Source organism: Eleutherodactylus coqui, chromosome 1 (genome assembly GCF_035609145.1).
Source record: "Eleutherodactylus coqui strain aEleCoq1 chromosome 1, aEleCoq1.hap1, whole genome shotgun sequence".
NCBI classification, from domain to species: domain Eukaryota; kingdom Metazoa; phylum Chordata; class Amphibia; order Anura; family Eleutherodactylidae; genus Eleutherodactylus; species Eleutherodactylus coqui.
Genome location: NC_089837.1, coordinates 151,136,443 through 151,153,218, shown reverse-complemented (window position 1 = coordinate 151,153,218; position 16,776 = coordinate 151,136,443).

The following is a 16,776-nucleotide window of genomic DNA, read 5'->3' as shown; positions in this document are numbered from 1 at the left end:
AGAGACTGTATACCATGTCATTTTGTGTTTTTTTACGGGAGTCAATGACAGTTGAATGTAAGTGTACCTGGAGCATATATTTGGTGAATTGTTTTAAATAGTCATTTGGAACGTAATCCACAGATGTGGTGTGAATTTAGCTAAGCCTGGAAGTAAATATGGTAAAAACATGGAGACACAAGTGATCAGAAATGAAAGAGTAGAAAGTTTGGGATGCTAAAGTAAGAAAAGAAGGGTGGGCATAGATGGCAGAAGCAACAACATGTCGTAGAATTAAATGTTTAATGTCCACATTAGGGCTTTTGTCACACTAGTGCTTAAATAACAAATACTATTCCTTTTGGATAATGGAAAGGCATAATGCAAAAAATAACATTAGAATAATCTAATTTTTTTACAGGGGAAGGTGAATCAGTCATTTTCTAGAACTAGAATAGTTTAGAGTATCGAAAATAGTATGTTATAGTATGAACATGTCTGAGAGCATTAGTATTCCAGAAGGCCCCCTTATACATTGGGTAAATGGAAAGCTGGCAGTCTCACATATCTGCTCTTGGAGTATCCGACCCTGTGCCCGGCCGGTGACCCTTGTGTACCTGTCCGCACTCTTTACAATCTGTATTGCGGATGTGCCGGCTGGTGCACATGCGCAGTACAGATTATGCAGCGCCGTGGCTAGGCGATGATGCGGATTAAGCTGTCCATTCCCAGTGTCAGCTGCTGATGGGCCGCAGATCGGACGTCTTCCACTGACTTCAATGGAAGCCATTCGCACTAAAATAGAAGATGCTGCAATTTTCAGTACGCGAGTGGAAAATCACAATTGATTACTGTTCGTGGACATAGTAAAGCGATTTTCAATAGCATGTTTATGGGCGGTATTTGCTGAGAAATCTGTAGGCGGACGCCCGCTCCGAATTCCACAGTGCAAATACATCTGTGTGCATTGGGCATAAGCCTTTACGTTTTCACTTTCTGGAGATATCTTGTATCAGACAGCCACATTTACCTACATGTATGAATTAGCTCATTTGACCAAGTATGTTAATAGGAACATTTTGTGTGTTTATTACCATACAAAAATAGCATTATATCTTTCTACAATGAAATACTTATAACTGCGCACTTGCAGTTACTAACTGCCGCTCTGGTCACCTCTGAGGCCGCGTTCACACAGCATTATTTAATACACTGTGTGATTATGTCAGTGGGTTCCATCACAGGTGCAGAAGACGGACGGCATTGTGACGGAACCCCAAACTGGAACTATTCAGTGTCATTAATGAAATGGATATCACCAGGGGCGTAGCTAGAGGCTCATGGGCCCGGGTGCAAAAGTTTATCTTCGGGCCCCCAACTTCTCTTAACCCATTAAAGCAGAGGTGTAACTTGAAACTCCTGGGCCCCAGTGCAAAACCTGTAACAGGGCCCAAACTATAATGCTTCATATTCATAGTACTGGGCTCCCTATATGGAGAAGAGAAGCCTTATGGGTCCCCTAAGATTCCTGGGCCCGGGTGCAACCGCATCCCCTATAGTTATGGCAGTGTGAGAACAGGACCAAACTTACTACTTAGATATGGTACCATATTCACTGTATTGACCCTTTAAAAATTAACCGTTATTATTAATAACTTTAAAATAATGTGCCTCCAAACAGCGTATAGGATAAAGGACATCCACAAAACAAAAATTAGAACAAAAAAGATACTGATCAACCACTCTAAACTGGCCGGGCAGAAAAGGAATCCATATAAGCCGGACACCTTAAGAAGTGATCCACTATTAGAGTCTAAGACCCAAGGTGATGGTATTTATCCACTTATATAGATAAAAGAGTGGATGGAATGTCTAGGATTCTAGAGTGTAGACAATAATAGTGACTGATTGTGAAAGCTTCAGTGCATAAACCACTATAAGTTGGTTGGCCAGAAGAAAGAATGGTTTTCGTACAAAGCAGAAACAATGGGGAGTAATACACCCCTAAGGACAGAGGTCCTGTAATGATAATGCAGGGCCCCCTTAATGGCGTGGTTGGAGTGTCTCTCCCTGATGATTAAGAACAGCAAGTGTGGCTGATTAAATTTTAATTGATTTTACGCTTAGATTTGAATTCGGTTCGACGCATTTCAGTCATGCAAGTGACTCATCAGGAACCCGTATAAATTGATTTTGTTTTTTTATCATGGTTTGGACATCCATGAAGATAATTAGATACTTCTGAGTGGACTCAGAAGCGAAGCCTGCTCTAAACACGGCCGATGTTGGCTGTCTTTAACAGCTGACACTTGGTTACAACAGCTGCGATCAGCGTTCATGCCGATTGCAGCTATTAACACTTTAAAAAAAAAAAGAAGCAAAACCACATGAAAAAGTTGTAAAATATACAGGATATTACCAGTAAAAAAGCAAACAAACCTTTACCCATATTTATAAGAAAAATATTCAAACAAAAAAAGCTCCAAAACTTATTTGGTATCACCACATCTGTAAAAGTCCAATCTATCACATTAATAATCCCACAGAGTGAATGTTGTCAGAGAAAAAATACAAAACACCATAAGGCCTTAGTCAGACGGGCGTTTTTAGCCGCGATTTGCGCATGCGCATGCGTCCGGCGATTTTTTAAAACCATTGCTTTGCAATGGTATCGGACACATGAGCGCTTTTTATGCGCTCGTCCGATAAATTATAGAACAGAAATCGCAGATCGCACCTATCTGCGATCTGCGATTCCTGTTCTCTTCTCTATATGCGCTCAATGGGGCTGGCGGCAGCAGCGCGGACCCCATTGAGAACATATAGAAGACAAATCATTCTTCTCTGCCACAGCTGTAACAGCTGTGGCAGAGAAGAACGATGTTTGCCCATTGAATTCAATGGAGCCGGCAATACAGCCGCTCCATTGAAAGCAATGGGCTGCCGGCGTGCGCGGGGTGAATTGTCGGGAAGGGCTTAAATATATAAGCCCTTCCCTGCAATTCATCCTAAAATGTGTTAAAATAAAAACAAATTGTATACTCACCTTTCCGCTGCAGCCGGAGTCCAGCCGCGGCCGCTGTCAGTTCTCCTGAACTGCTTCTCGGCACTATTTAGCCGGCGGGGCTTTAAAATCCCCACCTGCTGAATAGTCTGCCTCTGATTGGTCACAGCCCTGACCAATCAGAGGCAGGTTTCACTCACACACCCATTCATGAATTCATGAATGGGTGAGTGACTGCTGCCTCTCAGCGCTGAGCCAATCAGGGGTAGGTCTGACTCACATCCATTCATGAATTCATGAATGGGTGTGAGTGAGACATGCCTCTGATTGGCTCAGTGCTGAGCCAATCAGGGGGCAGGTCTGACTCACACCCCCTTCACACCCACTGCAGGACGGCCGCGCGGAGCTCCGGCTGCCGGGAGAAAGTAAGTATATATATTTTTTTTATTTTTACACATTTTAGGATGAATTGCAGGGAAGGGCTTATATATTTAAGCCCTTCCCGACAATTCATCCCGGGCTCGCCCGCAGCGCATTGCTTTAAATGGAGCCGGCTCTATTGCTGTCTCCATTGAATGCAATGCGCTGGACAGCTCCGGCCCGATTCTAATGAAACGCGGCTAGGAGCAGATTTTCGGGCGATTTGCGGGCGACTTGCGCGCACTGGTCACGCAATTTGCGGATGCGCATCCGTCATGCGATCCGCAAATCGCGTGAAAAAACGCCCGTGTGACTAAGGCCTAATTGTGCTTTTTCTCCCGTTTCCTAGAAAAAATGTAATAAAATGCAATCATAAATTCATATGTACTCCAAAATAGGACCAATAGAGACCACAAGTTGTCTTGCAAAAAGCGGGCTTCACACAACCCCATCAACGAAAAGATAAAAAAGTTATGGCGGTGATAAGAAATCAGTGGGTTCTACTCTCTTGTTTTGCGCGCGCATACACTAGTCTGAAGCCGTCCTAATATGTAGTAAATCTGCGTGTAACACTTATGGATTTTGTCTCTGATTCCTACTGTGGAACAGCAGCAAAATTCACAGCAGATATTACACTGATGTGTGGACATACCGTTAGGCCGGGCTCACAGGAGCGTGTCGGTATAGCAAAACATGCGCACGGAATACGCTGTACCAATCTCCCGTCGGCAGCCATGTTCCCACTCACTTGAATTGTGTGACATATGCATGCAAGGAAAATCGTAGCATGTTCTGTTGTGGCATGCATCAGGCCTCCCTCACACAGGCGATCTTTACGGGGATTAGCACGGTGCCAGTAGTGCGATTTTCAAGTGGTGTCTGTTCTATTTTTGCCATTTGGTGCACCTCATCAATGATGAGATATGCTAAACTCTGCTGTCGTCCGGAGCTCCGTGCGAATGAAAGTGAAAGTAAAATTGCGGCATAGCGTGTGATTTAAATTGTGGCACTTACCGCAATGCATATGTGAGGGAGGCCTTATACAAGCATACACGCCAAGATAGTACATGGCGATGCGTGGCACACAGACAGTACACAATGTCATTGCATACTGATTCTGTGCCACGCGTGTATATCTCACAGCCTGCATGCTGCGAGATACAGTCAGGTGGCCCAGCTATAGGAAGAGTTCTGACACAGTTTTTCACTACACTATGGGATTCCATTCGAGGGTTCCATTGTAGGTGCTGTGATGAAACTCCCAAATGGAAACAAGTGGAACCTTTTGCTGTCATTAGTGAAACTAATAGAATATTAGAATAGTCAACTACGGTTCCATTAGTTACTAGAGATGAGCGAGCATACTCGCTAAGGCCAATTGCTCGATCGAGCATTGCCCTTAGCGAGTACCTGCCCGCTCGGAAGAAAAGGTTCGACTGCCGGTGGCGGGGGAGAGCGGGGAGAAACGGAGGGGAGATCTCTCTCTCCCCCTGCTCCCCCCCGCTGCTCACTGCCGCAACTCACCTGTCACCCGCGCCGGCAGCCGAACCTTTTCTTCCGAGCGGGCAGGAACTCGCTAAGCACAATGCTCGATCGAGCAATTGCCCTTAGCGAGTATGCTCGCTCATCTCTATTAGTTACCATTCGGGAGTTCCGTCACAATACCGGAGCTGAGTAGATTAATACATAGTTTTATGGGAAAAGATTCAGTATTTCTTGTATTTTATTCATTTCATTCTCCACTCCTTCTGGGCTTGGAGGTCCACTCTGCCAACCCCAATTGATTTCCACTCGTGTAGAGGAAAAAGCATTTTGCCATGCTATGGGTGGTATTTGCTGCGGAATCCGGAGGCAGACACCCACTCTGGATTCCGCAATGCAAATCCGCCCGGGTGTAGGCGGCCTCAAGCAGTGTTCATTGGCTCATTGGGCCATAAAACTGAACATGATAGGCATGCGTTGGATGATCAGAAGGCTGGTGGCTTCAGCTTATACATAACATTAAAAAGAGAGAGAGTGCAAATAAATTTGTAGCGGCACTAATTACTGGGGACTAGTTGTGCATATAACACCATTCCATATTAGAGAGTAGGAAACATTTATGCCAGTCTGGAAAGAAAAAAGGATGCTGTGTTGGTGAATCTGAAATTCCATGTCATTTAACCCATTTACTTAGATTTTGTATCTCAGAAAACCACGTCATATAGCTTGACAACAAAGCTCTACATTTTGCAAAGTGAGGTTCTTATCTTCATTCTGCAAACATCATCAAGTGTAGCAGCTAGTAAGTTAACATACTTGCAGACTCATATTTTTGAGTATTTTTTCACTGGAGAAAAACCCTTTTAAAGAACAGTTCCTCTAGTTTAGGCTGCATGCACATGGACAGATTTACATTGGAATACGGGGCCGGCGTCCACCCCTCGATTCCGCAGCAAATACCTGCTCTATACTATGCCATGCCAAAGCGCTTTTTACTGTGCATGAGCGGAAATTAATTGCGATTTTTTTTTTTTCCGCTTGCGCGGGGGGGTGAATCACAGCATGTTTTAGTGGGGGTTATGCAAGGGCAGCTTCCATTGAAGTCAATGGAAGCCATCCTTGCCGTGAGCCTTCCACATCATCACCTAACAACGGCGCGGGAGAATCTGTATTGCGCATGTTGACGGCTCGATGGCCGGAACATCCGCAGTACAGAAGGTCATCTGCACTGATAGGTACGCAGGGTCAGCAGCCAGGCACAGGGTTGGATTCTGTTGCTGGATCCCACAGCCAGAATCTGACCTGTTCGTGTTCAGCCAGCCTAAAGGCCCATTTACACCAGCAGATGATCGCTCAAAGATCGCTTCAAGGACAGTTTGAGTGACAGCTACTTAAGTACCAATTAGGTGTGCAAATGAAGCCTTCACTGAATGCGGTTATTAACCCGAGGGCTATTATTTGCACTCAGATCTTTTGTTCTCTGCGGGGAAACAATGCTATCAGCACTCCTCGTGAAGAACTTCTTATAAGAGTGATTGACGATTTTTATGAGGTTGGACTGAATTTAACGATCAGCTAGCAGTGCCCGAAAAGCGGATGATGGGCGCACATTTATACGCACCAATTATCGCTAAAAAGATCGTCGATTAGCGTTTGTTTTTTTTTTGCTTTTAAGCAATCATCGGCTGGTGTAAATGGGCCTTTAGTCAGGTATGAGGTATGGATTCTTTCATCATGCAAAAAGTGTAGGCAGGTGTGAAGAAAATGCTTACAAAGTAAACGTCCATTTACACCAGCCGATGATCCCTAAAAAAAATCGCTAAAAGGCGATCGTTTTAGCGATAATCGTTGCGTCTAAATGTGCACCCATCGTACACTTTTCGTGCACTGCTAGCTGATTGACAAATTCAGTCCAAACTAATAATCGTTGTTCAGCCTTATCAGAAGTTCTCCACGGGGGGGGGGGGGGGGGGGGGTGCTGATAGCATTGTTTCCCCAGGGAGAACAAAGGATCTGAATGCAGATAATAGCCCTGGGGCTATTAACTGCATTCAGCTAAGGCTTCACTTGCACGCTTAATTGTTCTTAACTAGGTGAGTAGCTACTTAATAGTTTATGCAAAATGATCGCTCAAAGCTGTCACTCAAACTGTCATTTGAGTGATCTTTGACTGATCATCTGCTGGTGTAAATGGGCCTTAAGAATGCTATCTAAAACAGAAGTGTAGTTTTGTCAATCAACAAAATGCACACCTAATTGCTCTTAACTAGGTGAGTAGCTACTTAATAGTTTATACAAAATGATCGCTCGGAGCTGTCACTCAAAACTGTCATCTGCTGGTGTAAATGGGCCCTAAGAATGCTATCTAAAACAGAAGTGTAGTTTTGTCAATCAACAAAATGCAAAGTGAATGAGCAAAAGAGAAATATTTAAATCAATATTTAGTGTAACTGCCCTTTGCGTTCAAAACAGCATTAATTCTTCTAGGTACAGTTGCACACAGGTTTTGAAGGAACTCAGCAAGGAGGTTCTAGAGGTTATTCCAAATATCTTAGAGAACTAACCCCAGATGTTCTTATCTGCTTCTTACCCACTCTTGCTGACAACTTTATTTTCCAAAAGGCAGAAGAAAACAAGGGGATCTGCTATCTTGGACCTAATTCTTACCAACAGGGAGGAAATGGTTGAGCAAGTAAGGGTAGCTGGGACCTTAGGAGGCAGTGATCATGCTATCCTTGAATTTTGGATTAAAAGGGGAGGAAGACCTGAAAAAACTCAGACCTTGAGGTTGGACTTCAGAAAGGCAGATTTTAATGAACTGAGAAAAACGGTAGGGAGAATCCAATGACTGGATGTTCTTAAGGACAGAAATATCCAAGAAAGTAGATGTAACATCAACTGATCTACCCTGTGCTATTGGGGGAATAAAAGAATGCAGGCTATTTATAAGCAGAGAGATGGTAAGGAAACACTTAGCTAACTTAAATGAATTCAAGTCTTAAGGTCCAGATGAATTACATCCTAGGATACTAAAGGGAGCAGCAGACGTTTGCTGTTACTCACCGTAATTTTTGAAAAATTTTTGAAGATTGGAAAAGGGCAAATGTTCCTATCTTCAAAAAAGGGAAGAAGGTGGATCCAGGAAACTACAGGCCTGTGAGCCTGACTTCTATACCGGGAAAGATCTTTAAACAAACTTTTAAACAGCATGTATGCAAGTACTTGGATAAAAATGGAGTAATTAACCAAAGCCAGCATGGGTTTGTAACAAACAATTATGTCAGACGAATCTAATTTCCTTCTATGGCAGAATCACCGACTTGATGGATCAGGGAAATGCGGTAGATATAGTATATCTTGACTTAAGTAAAGCATTTAACAAAGTATCTCATATGATAGTTATTGAAAAAATGACCAAAATATGGGATTGACAAGGCAACTCTTAGGTGGATTCACAACTGGCTAAGTGATCGCACTCAAAGAGTGGTCCTAAATGGCTGTGCATCCAAGTGGAAGAATGTGTCAAGTGGGGTACCACAAGGCTCTGTCCTAGGCCCAGTGTTGTTCGACTTTTTTTATAAATGATCTGGAATTGATGGAAAACTGATCAAATTTGCCAATGACACAAAGTTAGGAGGGATAGCTAACACTAGGGAAGAGAGAAAGAGAGTATTCAAAAAGATCTAGAAAAGCTTGAACAGTGGGCAGCGACTAACAGAATGGTATTTAACAAGGAGAAATGCAAAGTCCTATATCAGGGCAAAAAAAATCAAAAAAGCACATACAGATTGGGAGGAATTGGGCTAGGCAGCAGCACATGTGAAAAAGATTTGGGTATACTAATAGATGATAGACAGAACATTAGTCAACAATGTGATGCAGCACCCAAAAAGGCAAACACAATTCTCGGATGTATTAAGAGAAGCATAGAGTCTAGATCACATGAGGAAATTATCCCCCTCTACTCTTCCTCATCTGGAATACTGTGTCCAGTTCTGGGCACCCCACTTTAAAAAAGACATAGACAAACTGGAGCAAGTTCAGAGAAGAGTTACCAAGATGGTGAGCGGTCTGCAAATCATGTCCTGTGAGGAACAGTTAAAGGATCTGGGAATGTTTAGCTTGCAAAAAAGAAGGCTGAGAGGAGACTTAATAGCTGTCTACAAATATCTGAAGGGCTGTCACAGTGCAGAGGGATCAGCCCTATTCTCATTTGCACAAGGAAATACTAGAAACAATGGGATTAAACTAAAGGGGAGGAGACACAAATTAGATATTAGAAAAACTTTCTGACAGTGAGGGTGATCAATGAGTGGAACAGGTTACCACGGGAGGTGGTGAGTTCTCCTTCAATGGAAGTATTCAAACAAAAGCTGGACAAATATCTGTCTGGGATGATTTAGTGATCCTGCACTGAGCAGGGGGTTAGACCTAATGACCCTAGAGGTCCCTTCCAACCGTACCATTCAATGATTCCATTCTATGATTCTATGCTGTAAAGGACTCCTAAGTCGATGGTAGGAATGTAGAAGGGGCCCTCAGGGAAGGTCTGTGAAACACAACAGGTGGGCAGTATGAGATCTGCCAAGGGGTACTGCCTGGCAGGAAACAACTCTTCTTGCATGAGAGCAGTTGGTGGACGGTCACATAGTATTGCCAATCACATGACTGAAAGCAAGCACTTAGCGGGTTATGTATGAAAAACATAGAGTTGCAAGCCATAATGCTTTAACTAAATTTTCATTTTTGAACATTTGCGCACTGCGCTTGCTTAGTCTCCTCGCAGTAAGGGGTTAATTAATGCGTGCGGATTCTGATATCTGATAATAACTTTCTCCTCACAGCTTGGGGTAACAGATCATTACACTGTTTGGTAACAGTAAACAGGGCACGCCGATGTCACTAGTCTCTGAAACTGTGCATTACGCACTTATGTTTGGAGATGCCAGTTGAGGCTGCAGTGGTCAAACTTTGCTGCAAATGGTCCCCTGGTGAGTCTGATTCAGGAAGTCGCAAAGCGATGTTAAGCTCAGTCTCAATTCTGTAACTCACTCATAGAACGGTGATAATCAATGTCTCAATGCGGGATAAGTCATGCACTCACCCAAGTGACCACCACAGCCAATAAAAAGCAAGGCTATAAAACTAGTGCAAAGTGTATGAAAAGGATCATATCCTGTGCTTTATCCACTAGAGGTCGTTGTCGACCTGTAAATTTACAACTCTACGTTATCATAGAGGTCAAGAAGGCATATAAAAGGGGCGACAAGCCAATAACTAACCTGTACCCCCGTTACATTCATACCATTTGGGTAGCTCCCATGTGTCCTGCTTCTTCACCACAGTTGGAGCCTCCTATGACTGTTTCACACCTATTTTAGTCCTGTCCCAGGGGAAGCAAAACAAACTGCATTACAACTGCCCAAAATCATGAGTGGATGGTAATAAACTCCAGCAACCAGGTCCTATTTCCAGACTTTAAACTCAACCTAATACAAGGAAATGTCAGTGTCTCTATTGAACTGATCTACCTAGTTGATTGCAATGTCATTCCATGACATTTTAGTGGCATAGGTATGCCACTCGAGCAGCTACTCTCCCACGTAAACAGCTGCCCTACCATACCTCCAATTAGGCTACTTTTATCTGCAACTTCCTGTTCAGTATTATAGAGTGAACACTTTCATGAGATTTTAAGATAAGTAAATGCCAAATCTTTCTCAGCTGACAGCTATACCCCAATACTCCCCATAATCACACATGCTCAAAACAGCCAACGGTGTATGTTTATTGCTGTGACCCAATAATTGCAAGAAAGCAAGCTGTCATGTCCAACTGGAGCGTAATGCATACCACGCCCAGGACAAACTCAAATAGAGGGGGAATGCACACAAACTGACACCAAAAGACTGAACAGTAAATAGGACGTACGAGCAGACATCCAACAACGACGTACAAACACCAAAACACTTACCAAGAATACCAACATGCATAAGACGATGGAATAGCTCAAGTACATACGAGATATTGGTTCGTATTTTGGTCAAGATACTTAAGCTCACGAGCCCACGACAAGGGTCCTCATTGTCTCACGAGTCCCTACTCTAACAAGACAACTTAAACCCCAGGGGGACCTGCCTGCAAGTCGGGTAATGGCTCCAATAGGGACAGCCCCACGTTGGAACCTAGGGGCCTGGCTCGCCATAGACAGTAAACAGCATACAAGCTGAACAGGACACTATTTACACCAACAGACGAGGAAATCCCACCCAGAACCTCATGCATGCAGCAAAACATGCAAGACTCCAAGCATCAGACTCCTGAGAGGAATAAGAAGAAAGGTAAATGACCAGCATCCTCTAGCAAGAAGGGCTGGTAATTATATACAGCAGACCAGTGGTGATTGGCTGGCTGGAGAACACTCAGCCAGCCCAATCATTCCACACCTGTGCAAGTGTGCTCCTGGAAACCTATAGAACTCCAAGTCCCAGGAGCACAACGTGACACAAGCATTTTTAAATTTCTTATCATTGATAGGTATCAATAACTTCCAAGTGAAACATGACTGCATTTACTTGCATTAGTGTGCAATGTAGTAAGGCAATAGTGTGATCTTTAACGACAATACAACTTTTGTGGCTAAAGTCCTCAGGTAGTAATATCCTAAATAGTACCATTAACCCCTTCCCGCTGCAGGGAGTAAGTTTACATCCTGGCAGCCTGGTACTTCCCGCAACAGGGCGTAAACTTACGTTCTGGGGTTAGCGCAGGATCACATATGATCCCGCGCTATCCCGCAGCGGGACCCGGCTGTCAGTCACAGCCGGCGTCCCGCTGCAACAGCGGGGGGGCATCGGACATGCGCCCCCCGCTGTTAACCCCTTCCCTGCCACGATCTAAGTAGATCGCGGCAGGGAAAGAGTTCACAGAGGGAGCGCGGCTCCCTCTGTGTCTCCGGCCGGAACTCGCGATGGCATCGCGAGAGCCCGGCCTGTCACCATGGCAACAGGATGCCAGACACTGGCGTCCTGTATTGCCTATGCCTATAATCGCTGTACAAGCGATAAGGCATGGCAGAGCATTAGCTCTGCCATGCCTTATACCAGCGATCATCAGGGCAGTGGTTAAAGTCCCTCAGAGGGACACAAACAGTGTAAAAAAAAACAAAGATTAAAAAAAGAATTTAAAAAAATGTAAAAAAAGAGCAAAAAAAAACATTTTTTAATGCTTTTTCTCAGATTAGCATAAAAAAAGGTAAAAAAAAAATTAAATCCCACATATTTGGTATTGTCGCGTCCGTAACGACGCGTACAATAAGTTGCACATGCTTTTGACTGTGCACGGAAAAAAACGCTAAAAAAACGCTAAAAAACTGAGGCAAAATGCTAATTTTTAGCATTTTGCCTCACTAAAAACGCAATAAAAGTGAGCAAAAAAGCCGTATGTACCGCAAAATGGTACCAATAAAATCTACAGCTCGTCTCGCAAAAAATAAGCCCTCATAGAGTGCCGTACATCAAAAAATAAAAAAGTTACAGGACTTTGAATGCAGCAATTTAGAAAAAAAAAAAGATTACCCAGAAAAAGGGTTTTTATTGCAGAAAAGTGGGAAAACCTAAAAAAAATGTAAGAATTTTGGTATCGTTGTAACCGTACCGACCCGCAGAAAAAATGGAATGTCTCATTTATGCTGCATGAGTACCGCTGTGTAAAAAAAAAATTAAAAAAATCTATGGCAGAATTGATGCGTTTTCTCTCCCTACTATCATTACAAAAAAAAAAAAAGTTTTACAATATAGTCTATGTACCCAAAAATGGCACCGATAAAAACTACAGTTCGCCACGCAAAAAACAAGCCCTTATATGACCGCATCGACGGAAAAATAAAAAAGTTATGACTTTTGATAAACGGAGAAGAAAATCCGCCAAACATTGTTGCGTCCTTAAGCCCAAAATAGGCCATGTCATGAAGGGGTTAAAAAAAATACAATTATAGGATAGGTCACCAGTAATTTTTTTTTGTAAACCTCTTTAGCTGCGAATGATTTAATTTGCACAGTCTTCTTCAATATGCATGCTTACATGGCCATTTTTCTGCAGGCAATTTGTTATATCTACTTTTAATTTAAAAACATTTCTTTTTCAGCTGTTCAGCTGACAGACTACTTCTAAGTCCCCCATCAACAGGAAGAACAATTACGCAGTGTTGTCTCTTGAAGCAGTAGCAGGATCAAAGCATTCTCTATTCAAGTATTTAGGACAATCTGATCAGCTTCTCTGACTCCTGGCAATCAGCTGGATATTAATTTTTCCTGGAACCTCTACTGCAGAATTAATGTACTGTAGTATTACTCACACATCATCCTTTTGTGCTGCACTTTGCTTTCACCCTTCTGCCCAGTTCATTCCAAACAAGCTCAATGTGGTTTAAGTCTAGAGGCTGTGCAGACCATTCCATTCTTTGAAGCCTACCACCTTCTTCTTGTCTTCTTACCGTAGGTATTTCTGCCATAACCTAGTAGTATATTTTGGATCATTGTCTTGTTGTAATATGACCACCTGACCACCTAGGTGAACATCAGAGGGTATTGCATGGTGTATCAAAATGCTGTGATAGCCCTTTTTGTCCAGTGTGCCAGTAACCCTGTGCAAGTTGCCAACTCTGGATCAAACAAAAGAGCCCCAGACCATCACACTTTCTCCTCCATATTTGACAGTTGGTGTCACACACTCAGGAACCATCCTCTAACCTTCTTGACTAAATATCAGTACTAGAAAAACCCTGCATGTCAAGATATGTCAAATTTTAATCAGTCCATAAGATCTTCATCCATTCTTCAGTAGTCCACTGGAGGAGCTGCTTGGCCCAGGCAAGTCTTTTTGTTTTGCAATCTCAGTAGTGATTTTCTTACTGATACTCTACCTCTCAAACCTGCAGATAGAAGTCTTCTCTTCACAGTTGAAATGGAAACTTATTTATTATTTGCTGCATCGAGCTGTGCTTGAAGATTTTGGCTGTGTCCCCGATCATGCAAACTGTTGACTCTCAAACACTTGTCATCTGACTTTGTAGTGGCCTTTGGTCTGCCAGACCTCTTCCTGTCAGTTTCCTCCAGTTTCCAAGTATTGATGGTACAGGAAATTGTATTGACTGTCACCTTGGCTTTCTTGGCAATTTCTCTGTAGGACAGCCCTGCACGTCTAAGAGTTATAGTTGTCTGTCTATCTTCTTTGGTTGCCTTTTTCTTGTTATTATGCAGAGGTGCAGCTAGTTTTATGTCTTATTATGAATAGTACACCTCTGTTTTCCGGAACATGAAAAAGTGAAACAGGCTTAAAATGAAGAAAAACTGAATACTCACCTATCCACCCATCCAGTGCCACTGGCCCGATGCACAGAACCATGAAGAAGCAGCAGGTGGTCACATGCCGTATATTGTGCAATAGAAAAATCGCTATTGCAGTAACATGCACAATGTGTGACACGTAACTGTGCGCCGCTTCTTCCGGTTTCTCTGCTGCAGGCATCGGGGCTGCAGCGCTGGATAGGGAGCCGCTGTAATAGGGGAGTATGGCATTTTTCTTCATTTTAAGTCCGTTTTCTTAATTTCTGGAAACCCCCTTTAATGCACATCTATATTATATTATATACACATAAATTATGTACATATACACCATAGATACACAGACATATATATATATATATATACATATATAACACAAACACACCACATATACACAGATAGTGGCAGGTTTAATATACATACTAGGCACGCTTGTCTTGGCTCCTGGCCCACTCTCTGTGCTGTTCACCGGGCATCTGCTTTGTCAGGAGAGAAGCACTAAAGCTTCTGTGTTGTTTGAGTCAGCATTAGCTCTGCACCGGCTCTCTGCTCTCCTCTGTGTTCCAGGCCTGTGGCTTTTGGTTTGTCTGGAGCATTGAGGCAGAACTGAGCCACTAGCGCTAGCTGCAATCAGCTGCTGAAGGTGAAGGCAAGTGTTGGTTGGGGGCGTCACTTTTCATTTCATGTCTTGAGCTACAGCTGTGGCCAATCAGCATTGAGTTTGGGAGGGTGGAGGCACATCATCAATGGCCAAGGGTTGTGAAGTGAGCCCTTTTATTGATGGCTGCATTGGGTATTATTAAAACGAGAAGGCAGAGCAAATGCTGAGGCAGGAATTCCCTTAGTCAAGTATTTCAGCACCCACTGCCTTCCTTTCTATTTGTCCATGGGGCATATGCCCCACCTGCCACCCATTAGCTACACCCCTGTGTTATGATGGCAAAATGCTCTGTCCTGAAGAGCAAAACTATCCAAAGCCTCACCTAGAGGTTATTTTAATGTAGTGCATTCCAGCATTGGTTATACAGAATCAGAGGGTTTGAAAGTAATCTACAAAAGTTGAAGCATCTGTAGCAATAGTTTGCATCTAATTTCAAACCATAGTTTGCTTTCTGTGGTACAGAGCAGCTGTCCTTGTTGTGCTTCCTGAAAAAAAAACTTTTGGTTAAAATCATAAATTCAAACTATTGCTGCATTTTATGTTAAAATTTCATAATTTTTTATGTTTTTATCTTGCTTTTGAACCTTTGAACCATTTTACATTATTTGCTGGACTTGAATTGTGTTAATGTCAAAAATAACTGGAAAAAGTGAAATGTTCTAAAATTTTTGACTGGTATTGTAGGTTACCAATTTTCTAAATTCCTGAAATGAAAGATTTATATATTTCTATTATTTCTTACAGATTGTAAAAAGTTAAAACTGTTCTGCGTCTTGCCTCTCAGTCAGGCTCTAGCTTTAGAAAGGAAAGGCTTAGAGATGAGCGAGCATACTCGCTAAGGGCAATTACTCGATTTAGCATTGCCCTTAGTGAGTACCTGCCCGCTCGGAAGAAAAGGTTCAGCTGCCAGCGGCGGGCAGGGAGCGGCAGGTGAGAGCGGGGAGGAATGGAGGGGAGCTCTCTCTCTCCCTCTCTTCCCCCTACTCCCCCCTGCTCACTGCCGCAACTCACCTGTCACCTGCGCCGGCAACCGAACCTTTTCTTCCGAGCGGGCAGGTACTCGCTAAGGACAATGCTCGATCGAGTAATTGTCCTTAGCGAGTATGCTCGCTCATCTCTGGAAAGGACCTTTAAGCTTTTTTTGTTAAAAAAAACAAACTAGTATTTCCAGCAATGCTGGAGGATCTATACTTAAGGACTCTTTCACGCAGAGTATTTTTCATCAGTATTTTGTGAGCCAAAACCAGGAGCAGAACTTACAGAGAGAAATAAGAATGGAAAGATTTGCACTTCTTCCGTATTTTGGACGCGCTCCTGGTTCTGGCTCACAAAATACTGATGGAAAATACGCCTGTGTGAAAGAGCCCTAAAACCCTGCATTGTTTCATTCCTGTGTTATTCCCCCTGAAAACATATGAATAAATTGATAACTGGACATTACTATTCCCTTTGTTAATAGGGTGTATCCATAAATAGTCTGGCACTAATAGTCAGTAATAATATTGTCAGACTCTGTAGGCACCTAGCCCACTTACAGGGAGAATGGTTTCACCTAGTTGTCAATTTATTAATAGATTTTCAAGTGGAATAACAGAGATACAGCACAACAGATATTAAAAAAAGATGATCAAGCATTGTTATTTACTAAATTACTAATTTACTAAAACAGACATATCAGGAGAGCCAACAAGTGACTTTAAATGGTTTACCAGGCAAAAACTATTGATAACCTATCCTCAAGATAGGTCATCAATAAGTATTCACCAGGGAGCCACCTTTCGAGATCTCCAGCGATCAGCTGATCGTTGCATTTGGCCGGATGTCGTCAGTGGGGTCAGAACGGGATGTTCCATAGCTGGCTTCACGCCCAATTAAATCAATGGGAA